At 32.5% G+C, this 26,561-nt stretch overlaps 1 long non-coding RNA gene and 1 other non-coding gene across 2 annotated transcripts; one reads left to right on the plus strand and one right to left on the minus strand.

Annotated features, from left to right (window-relative positions):
* Positions 1-1,300: 1,300 nt before the first annotated feature.
* On the minus strand, positions 1,301-1,464 carry LOC117086477. Its single transcript, XR_004438383.1, has one exon. It is a non-coding gene; the product is annotated as a U1 spliceosomal RNA (small nuclear RNA).
* Positions 1,309-17,368, plus strand: LOC117086380. Its single transcript, XR_004438312.1, has 4 exons — positions 1,309-1,456; positions 8,406-8,410; positions 10,825-10,833; positions 17,358-17,368. It is a non-coding gene; the product is annotated as an uncharacterized LOC117086380 (long non-coding RNA).
* Positions 17,369-26,561: the final 9,193 nt, after the last annotated feature.

Raw genomic sequence — 26,561 nt, forward strand, 5'->3', positions numbered from 1 at the left:
AATTATGAAGAGAATGAGAAAGATTAACCATTAGAGGGAAAGATAGTAACTCTAATTAAAACATTATCCTCGCTACAGGCAAGAGATGTTTTATAATAAAACAACTCACACAATAAGTACACTTTTAATGACTGTGGTGTAAGGTCATGTTTGCCTAATATGAGGGTGATAGATGCTATGGTTAAGAAAATGTATTTTTCTCCACAACCAAAACCTATGATCACCTGTTTACATGTAACCTAGCAAGCCTGGAATAATAAATGTTGGAGATGCAGAATTTCTCAGCAAATTGAGATTCATGGCTAGTTTTATATCCTCCTATATAAATATGTTAAAATGGGAAAAGTCACAAGCATATGCGTGGCTTTAAAGATTATAATTTCCAATATGAGTAACGTGTATTTTTTTCTGGGCATATTTGATTCAGTCATAATATTAGTGCATTTCTTTATTCTCTTATTATAAGAATAAATACAGTATTTGTATAATCAGTAGAAAAATAATCAGTGAAATATTTATAATGGCTTTGACATCGCAGAAAGTAATCTGCAGTTGGCTGAGTAATCTTGCTAATCTTGATCACTCCTGCTCTGCCTTTTTTGTGTGTTGATTTGTTGTTGTTTGTTGTGTTTTGTCCATTTCTTTGTTTTTGTTTTGTTTTTTTATGGGAAACTTTAAAAAACTGTGATATTTTATATGGAAAAAAGGCTGACAGACACACACAAACACAGAGAAACACTTAAAGAAAAAATATTGTAAATCACAAGCCAATGGAATCATACAGGTGCCAAATAATATGTATACGTAACACCCAAAGTTCCATGTTTATCTTCACTAATCAGAATCCTTTATCTGTGAAGCAACCATATTTTTAGCCTTGTGATTATCATTTTTTTCTTTATGGGCATTGCTCTTATACAGCTCTATAAAAAAATAGAGCATCTTTTTTTATGATATAAATCAATGTATTATCTCAGTGTTTCTTTGTGTGTTGTGTCTTTGCTGACTATTGAGTTTTCATGTTTCACCCTTTTTGCTGCCATATCTATAGTTGATTTAAATTATTGTGTGGTTTGCATATTAATATGCCACAATTATTTGTCCATCCTCTTTGGCTGATAGATACTTGGATTGCATATAGTCTTTTAAAAACAATGAAAACTGCTACTATGAGCATTTTTGCACATGTCAGATGTGAACAGGTATAAGCATTTCTTTAGGGTGCTTAAGCAGGAGTAAAATTGGTGGGTCAGAATTACGCGTCTATTCTTTTTTTTTTTTTTTTTCTTTTTTTTTCTCTCAGGGGAAAGCACGAATGCAGTCCCCCACTACCACAAAGTATACAGTCGAGTTTCCCACATTTGGGGAAATCCCAGGGGTCAGCACATCCGGAGTGCAATGGATAAGCCTCGCCCTGGGAAAACCACCTTCGTGATCATGGTATCTCCCCTGCCAGGTAAGTATTACGCATCTAATCTTATTTCCTAATTAATGCCTATAAGTTTTCATTTTATTTTTTTCAGTTCCAACTATCAATATATGAGAGTTTCTTGCCTCAGGATACTTCCCAACCTATGTCAGACATAAATTGTAATAGCATGTCATGATTTAACTTGTGTTTCCTTCACACATATTTCAAAACTGATAAACTAAATTTATCTAAAAATTAATCCCTTAAAATATAATATAGACAAGTCATTTAATGAGTGAGAATATGGTCAGAAGAGCAAAATATGTCTGTTCTAGATCTACCCTAGAATAAGGTTTATCATAGGAAATTAGAGATAATAAAACTGTTGGTAAGTCAAGGGGAGCTTAAATCACAGAAAGATGTCAGAAATTGGTGATTCACAGGAGATCACCTGGAAGTCACAGTGAATTTCAGCAATCTTATCAGAAGCTGCCACCACAGAGATTTTTCAGCAACTTTCTTGGAAGCTTCAGTAAATCTCAGCAATTGAATTGTGCATTGTTACCAATTTAGCAGTCTGCTGTGCCAGTGCTGTTGATTGAAAACACCAAAAATCCAAAAATCTTGACTCTGCTCAAATTCACCTGTAACTTCATTCACGGAATAAGGTTTCTTCTTCACTTTGTTTTCTTTCAATGTCATTGAGAGATCTTGGAATAGTTCTTAATGCAAACCACGTGGAGAAATGTATTCTGAGCGAGTTTCCAGTTTCCCACCTATAATACATGCAACTGTATAGCAGTGATGCTATGCAATTTTCTGGCCAATGCAGAGTTCTTACATGTTTTTTCACCTATGCTTAAATCTCTGAACAATAATAAAACAACCAATGCTTTCATTGAATACAGTAAATGTATCTTGTACAATAGGAAACATACCCATGCATTCTTCTAAGAGACAGAATATATGTCTCATAAATTATTGCATTCATTTCTAATTGATTATGAATACTTTTCATTTGGAGGAACATCATGATTGCTATATTGATATTAAGGAAAATAAATTTGAACAGCTGATCAAGATGGTAACTGCCAGATCTTTCCAATATACAAGCACATTTCTCCTTTTGTGATTAGGTAATTTATATTTTCAGAGATAATTTTTGACACCATTAATATTCTAATTCCCAAAAAGCATCATTCAATAATTTTAGCACACATTGATATTCCTCACATGAACCATTTATTGCAGGGAAGGTTTCAAACAGTGATTTTGCAATTACATTATTATTGTCTTACTAATTACTTAGTGTTATCCTGTAAAGAAGGATTGTTATTACTTCTCTTTTCACTTTTCTAATTTCAAAAAGAATTTTTTAAAAATTCATTGTTGTATAGTCAATTATGATCACCATTTTTTTGATTACAGGTCAAATTTGACCACTGAAGTCCCATTTATTCATAATAGTTGTGTCATTTTGAATGACGCTAGTAGTCCCAAGATACTTCTAAAAACAGTGTTTCCCACCTGGTACTTCCCCTCTATCAGAACTTGAAAAGAAATTATTTTTCTTCAAAGAAGACTTGCATCCCATTAGTGGGCATGAACAAGGGTAATTTACATATACGTTCTGATTACTCAGTGAGCAGTTTGTAATTAGAATGAGGTTAGCTATATATGCTCTTCCTATTAAGTAACATAATCACATGCACACATACATAACACTTTATACTATTATTTGTGCTTCAAATTTAATACTACAATTTTTCCTGGCCTGTTTTATTCAATCATTATATCTCTTACCGTGAGAGTCATACTTCTCAAAATATCAATATATTTACTCATATGTATTTTCATACAATATTTTACAAAACAGCTTTAAATTGCATTATCAATATTACTGGTAACAAAAGCTATGAGTAGCATTTAATATTTTTTATTATTTTGATGTGTTGTATAGGTGAGTTATTTTGTGTTTTTTGTGTTCAATTTAACAGATTTTTTTTTCTACTTGCTTTGATTATATTGTTTTTATACATAAACTTTTACTTATTCAAAATATAAAATATTGAAAAACATATTTCCAGAGAATTTTACTCCCCTCCATATTTTCTCCAAGCTAGTTCATTGCTGCCTCTATTCCCGTTGCAATTTACTTTTGCAAATGTAAGTATGTGTATACATGTAAGTCTGCTCTTACACACACAACTATATATTAAAATGAAAACGTTCTTATTTTTATTATTTTATTAAGATAATGATAAGAAAACCATCTTATTAAGATGTCACAACCAATATTGTGATATTATTAATACTCCTTTAAGTGGAATAAATTAGTCGATATAAATGTGATATACATATATATGAGTGTGTGTGTATCAAAACTATATAAATGCATACATGTTTATTAGATCCTGCCAAAGCCCCTTTCCATAGGGATATCATTTGATTCTCCTATTATAAATATAAGGATGGAACTGTTTTCTCAAAGCTTGTTAACAGAGTCATTGGTCTATTTCTCAAATATTTTTCAATTTTTGAATTTAAATGCTCAACATTAATCTTTCATAAGATATATTCGTATTTACTTACAATATTGATTCGCTGGATAATAGGAGGACATTTCAGAGTTGTTTTAAATGGAATCTACACATAAGAAAGCATCTGAGCTTTGAGATTCTAGAAATTCTAATCATAAAATAAAGGAAGATTGGTAATTTAAAGGTTTGTGTACCTTCATTCTAGGCCAACATTTTGAAATGCACTTTAAATAAAAGAACCACAATTTTTAATTAGAAATTTCCTAGGAATCTGGAACTCTAAAGGTCTTCCCTACCTGAATGATTCTAACCAGTTCTGGATAATCAATCTAATATTGCATCCAAGGACATTCAATTGCATTATGATTCATGAAGAAGCTACAAAAAGAAATCACTTTCACTGAATTTAACTTATATAAATAGTAAAGCATTGCAGGTCAGGATGTAAAATGTCATGTCAATGTAATATCTATGATTTAATCTTCTGTACAAAAGAAAATGCCACTGAGTTTCCACCTAACATTTATTTTGAAAAAAATTATTTGGTACATTCAGAGCATTGATCTGTTCAATATATTTTAAAAGATGTTGCATAAATGCTTTTTATTGAGGTGAAATACCTAATAAACATGTTTTATATAGAAAAATAACATAATATTAAGAAGTATTTATCTGTAAGTTAGGTTAACCTGCATACCCACATGATTTCAAGTAGCGTGAGTGTGTGTGTGTGTGTGTGTGTGTGTGTATTAAAAGTTTTCAGATGCAGTGATCTTGCTTATATCATCAACAGACATCCCATAATTCTTTATAAATGTGATAGAAGTCTAATATCAAATTCAGGAAAGAAATGCATATGTACAAGCTCAGACTTTTTAAGAAATAATATACAATATTTGTAAGGTTAAGTATATTAAATTATTATAATCCTTTTTGTTATATTTGCTTTTTCCAATGGATAGTCTCATAATGGCTAAACTTTTAAAATATGCGAGAAAGTACTATTTGGTTTGGACTAGGAAAATTAAGTGGAATAACAAGGATTACACAAAAGTTTTTTCAACAAAAAAACTGTAACATGGTTACAGAATAAAGTGATTGAAACAAACTCAATATAATGTTTTGTTAAGAATTTAGGCAAATATTGTTTCATGTAACAGCAAAAAATGTTTTATATTACCTGTAACATGTAAATACAGTTTATTTTTGTCTGTTAGTTTTCTAGGTGATGTTTAGGACAAGCACTATAGGCCTTGCTTTCCTCTTCTGAATCTCAATAAATTCACTTTTATTTAGCTGGAACTTATAGCTAGATCTTTGAAAGCCAAGCATTTGTAGCCCATAACAAATATCCTATAAAGATTACATGCAAGGAACTGGAAAATCTACAGTGAAAAAGCTTAAACGTTTATGTCAAATACAGAAGTCTATCACACAAAACTTAAATAGACCCTGAAATCAGAATTGAGTAAAGAGAGACAGAAAATCTGCTTTGAATCAAAGAATCAAACTCACTAACTTTAACTTTAGAATGTGAATTACCTTTAGTCTTACCACACACACACATACACACATATATAGACATACACACATTAGTTGTATAATGTGCACATGTACATTATATACACATATTACATATTCATATTACTTTTATAAGAGACATAGTAATCATGTCTAATCAAGCATCAAATTTAAGAAACTACCTGAACACTCCATGTGCTTCTATCACCACAAAATAAAACTGTCACTTATTGGCTAACTGCAAAGTTAAGTTGGTAAAATTGTCACTTTACCATCTAAGATTTAATACAGACATTGATTACTGGATAAAACAACTAGTGCTTCTTCTATGTTGTCCTTTAACCATTAGTCAAGCCAGCTTTATTAGAAGTGGAGTAAATCTTCATGCTGTCAGTGTTCAAATATGAGAAGCAGAATGGCAATCCAAGAAGCAAAAAAAAAATAGGTAGTCTGAAATGTTACCTGGAAAACTAGATATGACATAAGAGTCAGTAAGAGGAACAGAAATCAGTATTGTGTTGCATTATTAAATGGAGTGAAAGCCACAGTGAGACAGTCACCAAAATGAGGGAAAATTGGTGTAGTTATTTCCACAAAGTTTGTGGGGAAATTGACTTTCCACAATGGCACAGATAGTTATCAGTAGAGTAAATCTAGTGTTGGGATATGTAAAGGAACTTGTTTTAATTTTGTCTTGTTTTATTTCTCATTCAATATTTTGGACATTTAGGTTGTTAATATAATCACTTCTTTATATTAAATATAATACAAGCTATCTATACGCATATTTATACCTATATAATACAGAGAGGTATGCACAAACACACATACGCAGTTATAAAATCACTATTGCATCTACAACCACATGGCATTTTCTTTCTTTCAGATTTATCATACTAGAATTTTTTGAATTGTTTAGCAGAAATATTATAATGGGCAGAAATTTTATAATGCAGTTTTCATCTTAAAATCTCTATATGAGAATATACTATAAGTGAGTGGTTGAAATGTATAGCTAGATCTTTGAAAGCCAGACATTTATTTGGAATTTGGAACTAAATCTTTGAAGACCAATTATTCATAGCCAATAGCAAATATCCTATTGAGATCATCTATGTGTGTGTACATGTTTTAAATACACATAGTACTAATAGAAGTGTGGCAATGTAGAGAATTGCATAGGATGTTTATCCAGCCTATTTAAATTATGGAGGAAAATCCATTAATACTATGCTTTTATAAGTTAAATATAAAGATGCATATAAGATACATTTGTCAATGTTGATGCCATCTAACATCAAAATTCTTACTCTGTATTTCAAGATTTATTCTCCTTCATTCCTATAAATAACTCTCAACTCTTATGACCCACAGCATTCTGCCACCTTCCACTACTAGGCAGAACTTCAGGATATAAGCAAGAATAAAAAGAAATAGTGAATTATTTACTCAAAAAGAGACTGAGAACTGTATTTTTTATACTTTTATGCCTCATAAAAGACCATGAGATCACTGCATTTAAAATCAAGGAATCTTAGTTGAATGACTCCAGTGCAAACTATGTATATACCAAGCATCAATTTACAATAATTACTGATTTTTAACTCACTGTGAAAGATATTGGAAACATCATTTAAAATCAGGCTACTGGTGCCAAGAGTAACTTTAACTTTGCATTAACCATCTTTAAAATAGTCTGCTTTTTTCTGTCCCAATATATACCACAAATATTGTCTAAAATTTTTGCTCTAAAAACACAATTACAATTAATTAGTATCACTCATTCAATATTTGAATAAATAGAAAAATAAAATATATTAAATACCAAGTAAAGTTTAAGGTAAAATTAATTCATATTTTGGCAATATGAACTCATCATGCTCTGCCTTCCAAAGTGTTTATAGTGCATCATTGGCTAATGTGTGCTTAGACTAGCACTTATTGATCCACCCACAGTTGGTAATACTGCACTCTCTGTTTATGGCTAATTGCCTCATCTACTGTCTTTAAAATGGCATGGTATGTTAGAGTAACGGCCTCAAACACTATTATATCATTGGTTTAAACGACCCTAGACAGACAATTAATACAGTTCTCCACAGGTCAAAATCTACAGCTCATAATGAAGCATAGAAATCTATAACTCCACCCAAGGGCACCTCTCAGAAGTTCAAATCTGTTCACTCGGGCAGCTAAAAACGTCTCATAATCTTTTATTGCACTACTTTTAATATCTGCACTGAAGCACAAAAGGCTTCTTGCTTCTATGCATTTGATTCTCATACTGTCAAATCATATATGGCTTCACTGTAATTTTTATTGTGGAACATACATCCATGTCGTTTATATATACTAAAGTGAATGTATTAATGAATACTGTTTTAATGCACTTCTTTACAAACATTTAAATTTTTAGGAAGTAGTAATATATTCTACGATTATAACTTATATAAAAATAAAGGATAATTTACTTAAAGAGAAGACTTATAAACAAAATATTATCAAATTTAAATGTAGGAATTTCATCTTACAAAAATGTCTTCAGCTTAGTACTAAATACTCAGGATAAAATGTTAATAAAATACATTTTGTTTTTATCACAATTCCTGATAATATGGTGAACAAGAGTTTTAAAGAATACAATTTGATAGAAATGGTTATTCTTAAATTATTCATCATCATGCATTAGAGAAATATTTCCACAACTTTTGTCTCATAATTTTCACTATGAGAGAAGAATTTTACCCTGACCCATTTATGTTGGATGTGTTTAACAGTCAGTTTATACAGTATAACAAATAACCATAATGTCTGTGTTTGGATGTACATAAGCATAGCTCAATTGTTTCTTGCAAGCAAGTTATTCGGTGGCCACAGAGAAGACTCAAGGCAGAAAATGAGAGATATGTACAATACATTGTAATTGAGTCAAGGTTCTGTCAGTTTAAAAGTGTATCCAGCCAGTGGCCATAGCTCTGGCTACAGAAACAAAACAAAACAAAACAAAACAAACAAACAAAAAAAACAAAAAAATAAAAAAACAAATAAAACAGAGGATGTCAAGAGGTGTCTGAACCACCCCCTACAAACAAAACTAAGACTGCAATTTGCACTAAATACAATAAATCACACAGTTCTTTTGTAAGAAATGCTGTTCTTTTGTAAGAAAAACACTATCCTTACAGGAAAGGTAAAAGTTCTGGCTATATTCCCCACTAGAGGAATTTGTCACAAGGCTATCTCTTCTCCCATATTTATTTTAAATTCTCTTTTCTTGTGTTTAGATGACTAGATTTTTCTCTCAAAACATTAGATCCTTGAGTCATTTTACTCTTGTAAGGTCAGAGTTCATAAAATTGGCCATTCATAATTACTACTGGACATGAAAGCACCAAGAGACATCTTATGAAATCCCTTGTCTTTCACTTATGTGTTTCTTTTTCTATTTAGTAACAGCAAACCAGTCTCCTATTCTTTATGGAGATCAGTGTCCCCTACTACTATGGTAAATCATTTCTTAGTCTGATTCACTAGCATAAGACGATACCAAAGATCAGGGTTAGTCAAAACCTCAAATCAAATAAAATATTTACTATTCCACTTGATAGGCATACTACTGCCTCTTCCTGTCTTGAGATTCAGGGCTTCGGGCCTTGAACACAAGGTTGATGGGATAGGAAACACAGTCTTCACCGATGAGCTGCTGACAAGTGCTGGTGAAAAGGTGTAATGTTATTTTTTGGCCGTGGTTTGCAGACTCACTTATTCCACTTATTCATCACCACAAATAAGCAATTGGTTCTCTGCATTTCCCACTCCTTGATTGACAGAGCCTCAGTCTCACATTACCTTGTCCCTCAGTTAGCAATTTACTTGAGATTGTATTAGGCAAACTTCTAATGTTTCCAATTTCATACCACTTGTATGTATCTTCCACTGTAAGGCAGATTTGTTGTTTTGTGTTGATGAAGGATCCCCTTTCAATAAATAAGACTAAGTTTATGTAGTCTAGAATAGACTCCTTGTGACAATATTATTCATTATGGTTACTTCTAATTACTTCATAGGCGCTGGAAATTTAGACTGAAATCACACCCAGGAGCTGTTGTAGAGCTTTTCTATATTCTGATCTCCCCTCAGAACTGACCACATTCTAGGTCATCTGATTAACAGAGGAATGCCAAGTTTACGAGAGTGGTGTATTCCATCTGCAGAATGCAAAAGAGTCCATTGAATACTGTGTCTATTTTTAACTTGGAGACTTGGAAACTGCAACAACTCCTTCTTAATTTTAGAGACTATGTCTACCATGCTCTCAGTCAATGGGCTACTAAACAGTTTATCTGTATAGCATAACCAAAATTTCTGTGGGGTTCATTTCACATTTTCAGCATGCACATGTCTTACTAGGGTAAGCAGGGCACCTGCTACTTCCTCCTCATGTGGTTCATTTAGCATAATGTGATTAATAAAAGTGTACCATCATGATGTCCATGAAATATCAAGAATATCAAGATCCTGTAGACCGGTAATTTAACCAAAAAAAGTGCAATCAAAAGCTTTGGGAAAATAGAGTAAATATGCATTGTTCTATTTCATACATAAAATATTTTGATTGTCTTTAATGACAGATATGGAGAAAAATGCATTTCCATGATGTATAGCCACATAACAAATCCTATAAACTCTTTTGATAAGGTCCATGATGATACTACACCTTGCATAATGGCTGGCATTGGAAATGATTAATTTCATAGTAGTTATCCATTATCCCCCAAGACCCATCTGCTTATTTTGAAAACCACAATGGTGAATGTCATGGAGAGCACCATCACATGATCTTTTTGATGCTAGTGCTAATCTCTGCAGGTACATTTGGGTACAATATTAATATTATATTCTATCCTAGTGTGTGTGTGTGTTGGGGTGGGAATGTTATATTTGGTTCTTCCTACCATATACCATTTAGTGATAGCAGCTAACTATCATTTCTATTTACGCATTATAAGACAATGAAGTAAACTGAGAGTGGGTCCACAGACCATTGTAACCACTTGAGATGGACATGGGCCATAATTCCATGTATCTCTTGAACTCTATAAATTCATATCTAGATGGAACATCATTATGGTATTTTGTGGGTCTCCTGGTGCCATTTTGACCTCAAAACCTACCTAATACTAGTAGCCTTGAAAGGTGAAGTTATTCATTTGCTTCCACTCTTTTGGTTAATAGCAATAGATCCCTTTAGGAAAGTATTGGAAAAATCCCTGTCTTAGATATTGACTATAGCATTTTGGGGGTTTACTCAAAGAACATATTTTCTTTATTTGACTTAGATTTGAAAACTAGTTAGGGAATGTGATAGTAGCAGTTGGTGCCTGTCTCAGTTTTTCAATTCTCTCTCAGCTCTCAGTTTTTCAATTCTCCATAAAGGAGTAGAGAACTAGTAGAAGTATCTTGCATCTAGAAAGACCATGGTCTTTTAGCATTACTACTGATCCTTGTAGGTCAAGGCACCCAAGGTGCCACTCCAGCCTTGTTGCCCATTAAGATTATTACACCCTTCTTATTTTGTCAGTTAATTGGAACCCTAAGGTTTCCCAAATTTCTGAATCCTTATTAATTCCAATGAAATTAGGGAGAATATGTCCAAGATGACATCTCCTACTGTTAACTTTGGTTTACGAAAGTAACCAGCACTGAGCTTTTCAAACTTGCTGGTGCTCCGCACCTGTGCATTCTTTACATAAAAATAATGTTTATTCTTATTTGTTACTCTTCTTTCATTGAAGGATGTCTTCTGGATCCTCTTGAGGAACATATTTAGGTGGTAAATTTTGTGATCTCCCTTAGAAGTGTGTTCCAGAGCTATCTGATCCGTACCCCATTGACCATAACAATTTTTATCTCCAAACTTCATGTAGCTATGGCTGGAGCATTTTAAAAGAGGCCAGAGCATCTTTCTCAAGATGTTATGTATAAAATATGGGTAAACACTCTCATTTCAGTAAACTATCCCCTACCAAGTTCTATAGTTTTCTCTCCCTGGATTAACCCATTCAAAATCCACTCCAACATAATGTGAGGCATATACTGGCTTTGACTGGAAACTTTGCAGGGCTTTCACTTGAAGGGTAGCTGATTTCTTCTTCCTCTATTGAGGGTAAAGAAGTTGTTTCTGCTTTTTCAAAAGACTAAAGAAAATTTGCATCTTCAAGATTCTCAGGCTCTTCCACTTAATTATCTAAAGTCCTCAGTTTTCTGCCTTTCCCTATCCAGGAGTTTGTTGAGGAGAGCTCCTGAGATTACATATTCTGTCCTGTCTATATCTTTTTGATACCTTTAGGATTACATCTTGGCTTGATTTCCAGGAGAGTCTTCCTTCTGCTTAAAGTAGGTTGGGTCTTTTTAAATACTCCCACTGAGGTATTTTTGCTTTGACAATATGCTTTGACTTTGTACTGGCTAATTTGAGATGATTTTTTTAAATCACTGAGTGCAGAGTGACTCTGTCCCTGTGTGCAACTGGAGTTTAATTGTACTGAGGCCACTATTGTTTTGTGTTGATGAAGGATCCCCTTCTGGAATGAGTTTTAGAATTGTCCGAGGTGTGAAAGAAGGGTACAATAATTCACAAGCTTCTATTTCCCATTGGAGTGTCAACTCCCTTACATTTCCAGATTAGCCCCTTTCTCACTAATCTGTGCACAACTGGTTGTCTCAGCATTTTCACTAAAAATATGGTCCCGGGGTATATAAGGCAAAGTAATGTGTATATATATAGCATTATCTATATCAAGTGTTAAACTTAAGCTATTATTTAAAATATTCATATTATTATAATAATGATACTTAAATACAAAATAACAAATGAACAACATGATATTTCCTAGCCATGGGGAGAGGCATAAAAAATCAACGAAGAAGATGAATATTGAGGCTTATCTTTTTATTCTAAAATAAATGTACTTCTTAATTTGGCAATCAAATCACTCGTTGTGATGATATAGTATGGAAAAAACTCACATTCAACTAAATTTTTTCCCAACAATTTGTTCTTAAGTATCTTCTTTACCTAGTACAACATACCTCAAAGGCTGTTTATATTTTGCAACTATCCTATTGAAACTTACGTGATAGTTCTTATTTCCCAGTCACTTCTCTCCTAAACTTTTTCCTGTAATAGTGCTGAAACAATAGTTTTTTAAAACTTTCCATTTTTTTTTCCTTCTCAGTGTTCACAGGTGTAATATTTGACTAGGAAAAGAAAGAGGTTTAATTGACCTCTTTCTATTCTAAATAAAGTTCAGCATGGCTGGGTAGGCCTCAGGAAACGTACAATCATGGTGGAAGGGGCAGAAAATACATCCTTCTTCCTATAGAGACAGCAAAGAGAAGTGCTGAGCAAAGGGGGAAAGCCCCCTATAAACCATCAGATCTCATTAGAACTCACCGACTATCACAAGAATAGCAGCATGGGGGTAACTGCCCCCATGATTAAATTACTTCCTGCTGGATCCCTCCCATGACACATGGGGACTGTCGGAATTACAATTCAAGATGGGATTTGTGTGGGGACACAGTCAAACCATACACTTGGCAAGTTTTGTTTGCAGTAAGTCCTACTGTATGTGACTTTACCAAATATTCCCTACACTTTATTTTTCCTCATGGAAATGGATTACATATTCACAATCTATTTCAGGAAAATAGACTACCTTAACTTAAATATACCCTTGAATTAGATGTCTGTATTTTTCTTTGACTGAACTTGCTAACTTTTCAAACACTTAGTTCTCCATAAATTTTTAAATTGATAGGTGATATTGAAGCATGCTACACTTGCACATCGCAATTCAGACCAAGTCCATCAATAGATATACTTTATTTTAATTGTTAATTAAGTATGAACCTATTTGAACAAATTATACACAAACTTGTCCACATAATTCTATACTGGTACTACAAAAAAAAGAGAAGAGGGAAAATATATTATTTAATGTGGGCCTAATATATGTAGGCATTTCTATTTATATGAAACCCTTTATCTAATTCACACAATAATCACTTGATATTACAAGTGCTGTTCTTATATTCATGAAGAAAATATGATGTTAACAATCTAAACAGCTTTCCCAGGAGCATACATTTAATGATTGGCAAATCTGCAATTTAAAACTTAAAATTAAATTTTCTTAAGTTCAAAAGCTGCTTTTTTTCCCAAGACAGTAATGTACATAGACACTAAACTGACCATCTAGTGATACATGCCAAGCTATAAAACATTCTACCGGAGCAAATATGTACATTTCATAATATCCAACTAAATTTACAATTAGTAAAACTAGTACTCATCAGATTTAACATCTACATGCTATGAAAGGTTTTTTATTGTTGCTAGTATTCCTCTAAAACTATTTGAGACTAACACAAAATTACAGAGAATCTTTAAAAAATGAAATCTCTGTAAGTAATTTTCAGGGAAGGGGAGAATAAAATGTGCTTAGAGAGAGACAGGCACACAAACACTTAAATCTGTAAACACACATATCTACAGAATATTTTTGATACGTGTGGTAGAATAACATTTTGTGATGAAAATTAAAGGTTTCCTTTCTTCTCTCCACTTTTTCATGTGCTATTGTCATTTTATCTAAATCTTTTGCGTCACAGCAAAAATATGAGAAAGCATTTTGCATTTGGAAGCCCAATCTTTAAGCTTATGACTCAATGATTTTCAGGTGGAAAATGCTAAGCCCTAAAGTACGCAAGACCATAAATTTGAAAGCCTGGATGAAAAAAGATTGTTATTTTTCTGCCTTAGAGAACAATAAGTATTCACTAGTTTGGTAGGAAGAGGAAAAGTGATTCTTGAGAAAAGTTTATACATTTTTTTTATGGTGAAGCTGATGACATACCTCCTGATACATTTAGGGACTAGAGGATAACAAAGGCCTTGCAGCTGAGGACAGTGCACAGCAACCCTGAGCAAGGATTTGTTGTTCCCTCCATTTACAGTGACATGATCGTGATGGAAATCCCAATACAAAAGTGGAAAAATAAAATGGCTATGCTTTGACTGGTTAAAATTAGATTAGCTGCTAGTGATGTCTAACTCCAAATAATAGTAGCTTCATCAAGATGAAAGATTACTCCTCTCTCATCTAAACAGCAGCCAAAATGAATTTGCCCAGGGCTTTGTGAGTCTCTGATGCATGGTGTCAGAATTTTAGGCTCCGTGTGTCTTGTTGCTCTACTATACAAAGCCATGGGCCTGGAGTCTTCAGACACTCTAAAGTAGCAAATCATGGTCCTGTAATTATGTATGCTTTAGAATTATAGAGTTGTATAAAAGCCAGGAGAAGTGGGTGTTTTCTATAAAAATGAAAGCCTTCTCAACTTCTAGTCACATCACTTTTTCTTACATCCATTTGGCAGAATTAAATCACCTGACTATAAAAGAGGCACACACACAAATCTCATCTGTTCTGTACAGCCATGTTTCAAGGTTACATTATTATACAAGTATGATAGGGATATTGTGACACAACTTGTTGTTACCACCACCGGAAAGAATTCTTAGGGATGTATTTGTTCATCACCCAGAGAATTTGTGATTTAATTTTTTTTAAATTGTGTTGTTACAAAAAAGTCATATTTCATGCATAAAAAAAATTATAACTAGATATTTGTATACACAACACATTTCTGGATTAACATTAGAAAATTACATTATTAAAATAATTTGGTGTCACATCTCCATCAAGAACAGATGAGGAACTATACTTTTTAAGTTTCATTTATCACTATTTATTTCTCATGACCATCTGGATATTCCTTTGAGACAATTCATTTTAAACATCCTATAATTACATTTTAATTGGCAATTTCTTAGAATAATTAAGAAAAAAATTCCCTTAATAAAACCCATATATTTTTAACATGAGTACAGTTTAGAGGTTTAGAGGGTAACAAAGAATTTTTTAAGAATAAGAGGTTTTTGTGGTAATAAAATTGTGTATTTTTGATAGTGGCAAATGGTTTAGGTATATAAGATTTGGATATTAAAGTGGATTTTCTAAATGTTAAGCACAATTTAAATTTGCATCCAATCACCATCTACTTTTGAGGTGAAATGTATAAATGTGTATACATTACAGCTAACAGTTAATAGATTAAAATAGATTAAATTAATTTATAAATGCTTAAGAAATCATGATACAGCCAAATTAAATGTATACAAATATAGATCGCAAAATAAGCATATTAGCACATCTTTCTAAACAAAATGTTCTCTCATCTATTATTTATTTTTTTGCTCCAGTTTATCACATCAGCTCCCATTTGCCTATAATAGTAGATATATTTTGTTTAGAACTTGCCATGATAATTTTTCAAGAGGCTTAAATGCTAATGTAGTCTAGGCAGTTAACTATGCCAGATTTAAAGGTAAGACAGAAACAGGGATGAATATTTTGTTCAGTCTGGTAATAATTCAATCACAATGTGCCCCAAATTGCAAAAATCCCAGAAAACTATTTTCTTAGAACAATTATTAATATTACTCAACTTAACTCTTTTGAAGATAAATACCAGAGCATGGAGTTGAAACTAACCAGCCAGCATTAGTTTGTGACACCTCTATTTTTCAATTTACTTTGCTTACTCAAGAAAATTATAACAGAGTATCTGAGTGTTATTGTAGACAGCCTTTTAAAAAATTCAAAATAGTATAATGCAATATATAATTCAAATGTACTCTGTCTTTTGAAATTTGTAAGAATTTGTTTTATACTACTTCCCTATGGCCTGGAAGTTACACCCAAATATCAATTGTTCTGGAAATCATATGAGAATCACACACCATGACTTGTGATTTTCCGAATCCTCTTTATCTAGTGATATCTGCTCCTCTTTAATGGTTTAGTTTCTCTGGTATCTTTTAGTACTGCACATCACACCACATATCGAAATTATGTTAACTCAGATAAACAGTAAATATATATATTTTTTTCAATGATATACATACACACACGTACACCCTGAGCACACACAAATAAAAACATATCAAAAGTATTTCCTTTAGTCACAAATCCCTGAAGATTTGGGAAGATGGTAGTGCTTCTAAATGAGAAAAATGTTACAAAAGAATTAAATATGTCATCTTAATTAATAAAAAGTCCCTTTATAATTGTCATTCTGCCAATTCCCTAGTTTCTTTCTGCTGTTTACTTTGAAGACCTAGGTTCTTAAAAAGAATAAAGAAAATAAAAACCTTGAAAGACAAACAAGTATCCAAAACACACACACAGGAATTCAACTTCATTATGTGGGTCAATTTAGTTCACTGAAACCCTTGCCATGAAACTCAGATGTAGACTTTCCTTGACTTTTCAAAAAGTCAATATATTTAGCAAATTAATTGCAAAATAATTTTGAACCTACTTTTATTAAAAATTATTGTACCATCAGGAAGTACTGGTGGTTCACTGGTAGAATTCTTACCTCCCAAAAATATTGTACCGTTTGCAAGAATATCAGTACAGGATAGAATACAGAATAGAAGTATATTCTACCACTATATCATATTTCCAATTGAAACATAAGAAGCTGTATTCTTAAATGTTACATAAAAATTTTCATTGAAGTTGTATTTCATTAGTCATTTTGCTCTTAAAAATTTCAGTTTAAAAAGTTGTGTGAAATTCAGGCCGGGCGCGGTGGCTCACGCCTGTAATCCCAGCACTTTGGGACGCCGAGGCGGGCGGATCACAAGGTCAGGAGATCAAGACCATGGTGAATCCCCGTCTCTACTAAAAATACAAAAAATTAGCCGGGTGCTGTGGCGGGTGCCTGTAGTCCCAGCTACTCGGGAGGCTGAGGCAGGAGAATGGCGTGAACGCAGGAGGCAGAGCTTGCAGTGAGCCAAGATCGTGCCACTGCACTCCAGCCTGGGGGACAGAGCGAGACTCCTTCTCAAAAAAAAAAAAAAAAAAAAAAAAAGGTGTGTGGAATTCAAATAAAATATGTACATTAGAATGTTAAAATGTCATATTTCAGCTCTAAATCATAACTTTGTTATTGATTTCAGATTTTCACATTTACGTAAGAATTGTTTTTAACTTTTCTTGTTTCTTCATATCCTATTTAAATATACCATTTACATCCAAATAAATTTTATATATATATATACACACACACACACACACACACACATACACACATACACAAATACTCACATACATATTTAACTATTCTTGACATAAATGCACTTCTAGGGAATAAAATCATTTATACAGCATTAATAATATTTTTATAAAGCATTAGATTCTTTGTGGATGCAGTTTGAATGGGAAGGATTTGAGATGAAAAACTGCAACAATCTTTCTAATCTATACTTATGAAGAAAGAGGAAATAAACATCGTCACATTTCTATCTGACTGACTATGATGCTGTTACCAAAATGTTTTAACTACAGCTGGTCAAAAAAATATTACTTCGTATTTCTTTGTCAGAACTGAAAAGAAAAGGGCGTTAAGATTCAGATTGTATTAATACTAAAACTACTAAAAATAAACCATAAATCTGTGATGCAACACTTTGGCTTCAATTCAATTAGACACAATTATTTAGTTATCTATTTGGATATCATTGTATCTTTGAGGATTTCATTGATGAGGAATAAATGAATCATACTGACAAAAGATTTGCATTTAAACACTCACATATGAACATTCATATCCCCATTATTTCCCATGGTTCTCATTTCTCAAACATGTATTTTAATTCTAAAATTGTTATTGTTATTGATTACTAATACATTTGATTTTCCAGATAGCATTATGGATACTAATGATGTGGAAAAATCACACTAATTTCCCACCCTCAAAAGATGACTTTCAGTAGGTATGACATTATCATTGTTAAAGGAAATTTCAGCTAATATTAAAAAAAAAAAAAAAAGAAAGCTTCAAGGAAGCAAAAAGTTTTGTTACATTTGTAAGCTCCTTATATAAGTAGAACAATGATCATTTCAAATGGCCAAGGCCCAAATCCAACTACATTAAACAACACAGGAATTTATTTTCTCCAGGACCTAAGAAGTGGCCTTCTGATACTACTTTATTCAGTCTCAAATGATGTGATAAAGATGCAGTCTAGAGCTCTACCACTCAAATTAGCTCTCAACCTCTCTATGTGGGTGTCACATGATGTCAAGTTGCTAAGGTGATTATGTTTATTCTCACATGCTTCAGGCTCAAATTTGACTGGCAAGAGTTCTTTTTCCCCCAAAATTTGAACCAAAGCCCTGAACCAATATTATTTGCCCAAATGCAATAATATGTTCATTTCTGAAACAATCACAATTGCTGGGCATGTAGAATGTCTTAGTTTTATAATACCTATTCATCATTTACAACAAAGTATGAGTAGAATCTCCACAGAAACTATGCAGGTGTTCCATTTCTAAGAGATTAGTCAAAGAAAATAAATGAATTAAAAAATAAGAGTATAGTATAGGAAAAGCTGAAAGTCTAATTTCAAAACCAAAAGCTGATACTTGATAGTTATACCCCCTTTCATTTGGCAATTGACATAACCTCTCTGTGTCTCAGATTTCTTTATAGACTACATCTATAAAGTGAAAGCAATAATAATAAACCTCAAAATTGTGATTACACGTTAATGTAAATATTTAAAACAACTCTGGATACATACTGAGTTCTCAATAATAGTTATTTTAATAGCTGTTAAGTGGAAACTGTGTGTTTCTATATAAGTGTGTGTATGTGTACACCCTAAGAAATTTATAAGCCAACCAGCAACCCTCAATACTGCTCTGCCTATGGAGTAGCCATTCCTTTACTTTTCTAATGAACTTGCTTTCACTTTACTCTTAAAAAGAAAATAAGAAAACAAAAGAATTTAAATTTAACAATGATCAGTTTGTGTGCTATCTTTAAGGAGCAACAATATTTTTAGGTATTTAAACTTCAATGCAAGTAGCACTTCCATTTATTTTGTCTTTTAAAAGTCAAGGAACTCATTCAAGGAAAATAAAAAAATAAAAAATAAATAAATAAATTGCATTTTCTGAAATGGTACCAAGTGGAATTTGACAAAAAAGGCTAACCATATCAAAACTTGTGTTCCTTGGATAATACTACCTGGCCCAGAAAGCATAGTGATTGTGATTTTTTAAGCTAAGGAGGAAATCATTTTTGTTGCTTTTGAAGTTGTTTCTAAAACTTTTTTTGAACAATTTTTCTCAAACTGATATGATTTAGTTATCTGAATATTGCTCCACATACATAGTATATGTGTATATAATATGTAATACTTTAGACACTCTATATTTTATAAATGTTATTTGCTTTGAAAAGAACTTTCAAATCTATGTATTTATATGTTATAGCAATAGTAATATGTTGAGTATTTGTATATTATATTAAATATATATGTTTTATGATTTAAATATACATATACTGTTGAAGCACTCGTTAGCTACTTTTATAAGTATCTATCAATTGCTTAGAAAAGTAAAACTGGCTTTCAAAAGTATATGTTTTCTGTTTTTAAACGTGTCAAGAATGTACTTAACAGGTGAAAAAATATCTAAATGAAATAATTTATTTCCAAGTATCCTTTTTAACTTGACAAGCTTGTTCTTATTTTGCTTATGATCTATCTTAATACATATTTCAAAATTTGTCAAATGTTATATGCAGAATAACTACTTTCAAAATTTTAGATAAAGAATTATATATCAAACTACAGCTAAATGTTGGTACTAAAAAGAATTAAAATGAAATAAGAGTAATGAAAATCTATTTTACATCTAATAGTTCAAGATATACTAAAGTTTAAAAGGCCAGTTTTATTTTATGAGCTAGCATTCCTCATACTACTTGCTGAAAAATGCTTTTTTCTCTCATATTTTTAGTTATTTCTCATGACACTTATTTCTTCACTTTATTACATTATTGTGGCACTCACTTTTCTCTACAAGAAAAAAAATTCAATTTTGCTTTTTTTACTAGCCAATTAAAATATATTTAATTTGAATTCCAAATACAACTTTCTCTATATAGATATGTATTTATATATCTATATCTCTCTACATATAAATAGATATTGAGAAAAATTAAGAAATATAATTCATAATTTAATACATAATCAAAAGACAAGTTGAATATAGTAAGAATTTTTGTGTTAGTTGCTACGGACAGAATGTTAGCATCATCCAAAATTCATAAGATAGTATTGAACACCTAGTGTGACAGTATTAAGAGCCTTTGGAAAGTGATTACAACATAGGGATTCCACCCTCATGATTGAGATTATTGCCCTTATAAAAAAGACTTGAGTGAGCTTCCTTTCTCCTTTTTCTGTGTTAGGATGTAGCAATAAGGCACCATCTATGAAACAGAGAGGCTTACCAGACATCAAATCTGTTGCACCTTGATCTAGGAATTCCTGAACTCCAGAACTATTGGCAATACATTTTTGTTGTTTTTAAATTACTCAATCTAATGTATTTTGTTAGTGCAGCACAAACTGATAGCAGTCATTTAAATAATACATTACTATGTTGTTTCCTTCATTTCCAATTTATTTGGATAACTATCAATTGCAGTGTTTTTGTTGTAAGATTTGAGATTGTCATCAAGTAGTAGGAGTTCATTTCAGCTATTTTTAAAACAAATTTTTAACAATATCATCTTTATCATTTCTTTCATTTAAGTCTTGAAAATCAAGAACATTTAACTTAGTAGTCAGTACTCAATTGACTTATTATGCACTTTAAAAGTGAATTAGATTAATAGTGGAAGTTTGGAATAAAACTGAAAAAATGCTATGGTAATTTCTGATGTAACATTCTACCACATGCATCTTGTTCATCCATATTTCTATTATAAAGTAAAAATAAAAAGAGCATTTAAAAATAAAGACAATTTCTAAAAATAAATGTGAAAGTTTTTTGTGTGTTTTTGATTTATACATTATAAATTTGCATATGTTTTTATTGATTTCAATATTTGCTTAGGATTTGAAAATAATGAAATTTATTACATGATTATATCTATAAAAACCAAAGCTCATATATTATAATGTCCAAGTGGATATAATTCAGCTGTCTTCCAAAGTCATGAAGTCCTTATGCAAAAATCAGAATCTTTAGAGATCCATAATCAATATAATGAGATTTATATAGTGATATGATTTGGCTGTGTCCCCACCCAAATCTCATCTTGAATTGTAGCTCCCGTAATTTCCACATCTTGTGGCAGGAACCAAGTGGGAGATAATTAAATCATGGGGGTGGTTTTCCCCATATTGTTCTCATGGTAGTGAATAACTCTCACAAGATCTGATGGTTTTATAAGGAGTATACCTGTTTGCTTGGTTCTCATTTTTCTCTCTTGCCTGCTGCCATGTAAGACATCCCTTGCTCTTCCACCATGATTGTGAGGCCTCCCTAGTCATGTGAAACTGTAAGTCAACCTCTTTCCTCTTTCCTTTATAAATTACCCAGTCTTAGGTATGTCTTTATCAGCAGTGTGAGAACAGACTAGTGCATATAGTATCCTATGTGAAAAGAGAGGCCATTAAAGATTTTCAAAAGGGAAACATTATATTTCATTTATATATGTTTTAAAGAATATTCAGATAGCTATGTGGAAAACTAGCTTGAATTAACACTAAAATGTATGGATACCAAAGGAAGGGAAATTGTAATAGTCTAGGTAAAAGATGATGATACAAAGATTTAAAAAAAAATACAGAGGCTAAACTGACAAGACAGAATAGAATACATGATTTAGGAGTGATGAACAAGGAGGAATCAAAGATGATTTATTTTCTGGCTCAAGCAAGTAGAGCATGTTGCCTTTGCTGAGATAAATTATACTCTTCTATGAGAAGATTTCTGTGGAAGGTCAAAAGTTCACGTCTAGACGTCTTAATTTTGAGGACTAGATGAGACATTTAAGTGATGATGCTATGTAGGCAAGTAATTGCATAATTCTGAGCTTCTTAGAAATGTCATCTCTAAGTAAATATAATTTTTATAGTAACCACCAACATGTAATGCCTTGAGAATGGACAAAAACAGGAAGTTAATAGTTCATAACAGGGGCAAATATGATGCAAACACTGTGCACTCTTTGTATCACGTAGTACACTAGTATACACTAGTCTTCTCTCATCTTCCTATGGATGAGTTGTGCTTAATCCACTGTGAATTTGGAATAGTGAGCCTGATCTAAATGACAGACACCAGTCCTTCAAGGACTATATATTTATAAGAGAATCCTAAATATGGCATTGAGTGGTGGAAAGAATTTCAGTTTAGACCCCAAAACAAAATACGTACCACCTATGTAGGATAGTCCATCTCTTCCAACTACCAACAACTGGTAGACTTGCCAAATCATACTTGCAGCAGCCTTTCCCATTCAGGGAAGTTTGAGACACTTAGTCCAGAGGCTCACTGTCAGGCAGAACAGAGAGAGAGTGGGTATCATGAATCGTCTTAGCTGGCAGAGAAGAGATGATGAAAAAAATGCCCACCAGTAAGAAAACTTCAGGCATATACTATCTGGGATAAAATTAACATATGGCAGCAGATTTTTAGAGCATATAAGAGATAATCTTGAATTGTAGTCTAAAGCATCTAGGAGTTTATTCTGCAGACAAAAATAGCAATTGTAAGTATGAGGGTGTGGGTATATGTGCAAGAGAGAGAGAAAGAGAAAAAATACATTCATATTATATCAATATACTAGCATTTCAAAGTATGATTAGTAAACATAATATTTCAGGTTTGTTTTATCTATTGGATTACTTTAAAATAAACAATCATCACTTACCTGCATATTTATGGGATGGGCTAGAATATTTTTGTACAACACATGAAATACTCCAACATTTAATTTTATTTCATTTTATTAAATATATTTCATAACATAATAAATGTAATGCAAGTGTAGAATTTAGAAATCACAGAGAGTAATATATCCTTATTTACATTCCCAAAGACAGCCATTAAAAAGATTTTTCTCTTTTAGTTCTACTAACGTTTTAATTCCGTTACTTCAAATAATATATTTTTGTCTCTAGTTTTATTGATTTATCAATAAAAATAAGTAAAAAAGCAATAAGTAAGGCTTATACTATTAAAGCCATGTAGTTATGTTTTTACTGCAGTACTGAACAGAATGTTTTGAATAATTTTTCTTCCCTGGGACCCCAGAGATAAAGTCCTCTTGATGGTTTTTCCCCAGTCTATTTCCTAATCCATTCTTGTAGGATAAATGAAATATGGGCTACACAATTTCTCAGATCTTCCTTTAAAGACACTTGTTTCAGCAATTAGTTGAATCAATCTGCTTTCTTAATTCTCCTCTATACTTTATTCCCTTTACACTTCTGTAAGAATTTTGTTATTTTGCTTTCATTCCTTCCTTACTTGAGCCTCTGTGCAAACTTGACTCTAAGATTGTTTTTGAAATAATCCCATTGACTTTTTGTTAAGTTTCATTTCTTTTGCTTTCTCCTCTGAAAATTGACCTGTACACTGTAAATTTTCTGCTATAGCCTTGGCAATCTACTCTCTTTTTCTGCTCTAAGTTTTCTGTTCACTCTGATACACACTGAAAAAAAAAAAAATCCACTTACCTATGTTCACAAAACTTTCATTTTCACACTTTGTTTGTTTTTATATGAATTTTATTGGTCCTTGAAAGGGTTTTATGCTCCTCATATATGACTCTGAAATCCCTCAACACAGAAAGTCATTTCTTCACTCTAAATAGACATATTTATTTTTAACTTTTATTTTAGGTTCAGGGTTAAATGTGAAGGCTTGTTATATAGGTACATGTGTGTCACAGAGGTTTTTTGTACAGATTATTTCATCATGCGAGTGTTCAGCCCAGTAGTTAATAGCTATCTTTTCTGCTCCTCTCTCTCCTCCCACCCTTCACCCTCAAGTAGATCTCAGTGCCTGATTGTTCCCCTCTTTGTGTTCATGAGTTCTCATCACTTAGCTCCCACTTATAAGTGAGAATATGAGTTTTTGATATTCTGTTTCGGCATTAGATTGCTAAGGATAAAAGCCTCCAGCTCCATCAATGTTCCTGCAAAAGATATGATCTCATTCTTTTGTGTGGCATACCACATTTTCTTTACTCAATCTGTCATTGGTGGGCATGTACGTTGATTCCATGACGTTACTATTGTGAATAGTGCTGCAGTGAACATTCACATGCATGTGTGTTCATGGTAGAATGATTTATATTATTCTGAGTGTATATCCAGTAATGGGATTACTGAGTGGAAATGTAGCTCTGCTTTTAGCTCTTTGAGAAATCACCACACTACTTTCCCCAGTGGATGAACGAATTTAAATTACCGCCAACAATGTATAAATGATCCCTTTTCTCTGCAACCTAAAACAGCATCTGTTATTTATTTTACTTTTTAATAATATCCATTTGATAGGTGTGAGATGGTATCTCATTGTGGTTTTGATTTGCATTTTTCTAATGATCAATGATATTCAGCTTTTTTCATATGCTTTTTGGTCACATATATGTCTTCTTTAGAAAAGTGTCTGTTCATGTCCTTTCCTCACTTTTGAATGGGGTGGTTTATTTCTTGTAAATTTGTGTCTTATAGATGCTGTATAGTAGACCTTTGTCAGATGCATAGTTTGCAAATATTTTTTCTCATTCTGTAGGTTTTCTGTTTACCGTGTTGATAATTTCTTTTGCCATGTAGAAGCTCTTAAGTATAACTAGATCCTATTTGTCATTTTGTGCTTTTGTTTCAATTGCTTTTGGTGTCTTTGTCATGGAGTCTTTGCCTGTTCATATGTCCGGGACAGTATTGCTTAGGCTGTCTTCCAGAAGTTTTATAGTACCTAAACCCTTTCTGTGTTCTAAATAAAAAATGTTTTAGTTTATTTAGTTTGAAGTCCCAGCCAATGCTGTCTTAACTACTAAAATCCATTCTTTATCAACTCAATGCAGCCCTAGCCTCATGATTTAAAATATCAGTCAAACATAACTGAAAGCCCTCTGATTAGCATTACTCATATCAGTTGAACCTTACAGCTATACCTGAGGACAATGTCCATTGCAAACTGTATAGATCAAAAGTTTCTTTTTTCCAAAATGTCACTTTTTCTTTCTAATTTTCAAGTCATTTCTCACATACTGAGTATACTTTGTTCCTCTGTGTGATATGTGTGGATACGATGGGAAAAAAAAAAAAAAAAAACATATTGCCAGTTAATCATCCACTGCTCCTACATGTTCTCAGACAAATTTTTGCTAGAGCTGGAGCCAGATAGAAATTAATTATCATTTATTTGTTAAAGCTGTGTTTGAAATAAAAATTCGGATCAAAATCTAAAAGAAGAATCCTTTCTTTCTCTCTGCAAATAAAACCTAAGATCATGGTTTCAAAAAGAGCAATTGGAGAAGAGTAGTTCTTTTTTTTTTTTTTTTTGAGACGGAGTCTTGCTCTGTCGCCGGGGCTGGAGTGCAGTGGCCGGATCTCAGCTCACTGCAAGCTCCCCCTCCAGGGTTTACGCCATTCTCCTGCCTCAGCCTCCCGAGTAGCTGGGACTACAGGCGCCCGCCACCTCGCCCAGCTAGTTTTGTTTTTTTTTTTTTTTTTTTTTGTATTCTTTAGTAGAGACGGGGTTTCACCGTGTTAGCCAGGATGGTCTCGATATCCTGACCTCGGGATCCGCCCCTCTCAGCCTCCCAAAGTGCTGGGATTACAGGCTTGAGCCACCGCGCCCGGCTGAGTAGTTCTTTACCACAACACAGAAAGATAAGTTTTATCTCAGTGAGCACATTGCATCATAAAATAAAGCAAAGAAACAATTTGACCCACATGTAATCAAGGAATTCACAATGAAAGCAACATAAACCATTTATTTTTATTTTTAGCCAAATAACCATATTACCATATTCACTATTTCATGGGATATAGAAAATGTTCACCACCTAGAAGGAAGAATGAAAGCGTAGTCCAAGAAAGATGATGAGGAGACGTATGCATCACATTC

This window comes from Trachypithecus francoisi, unplaced genomic scaffold, assembly GCF_009764315.1.
Source record: "Trachypithecus francoisi isolate TF-2019V2 unplaced genomic scaffold, Tfra_2.0 Lachesis_group1, whole genome shotgun sequence".
NCBI classification, from domain to species: domain Eukaryota; kingdom Metazoa; phylum Chordata; class Mammalia; order Primates; family Cercopithecidae; genus Trachypithecus; species Trachypithecus francoisi.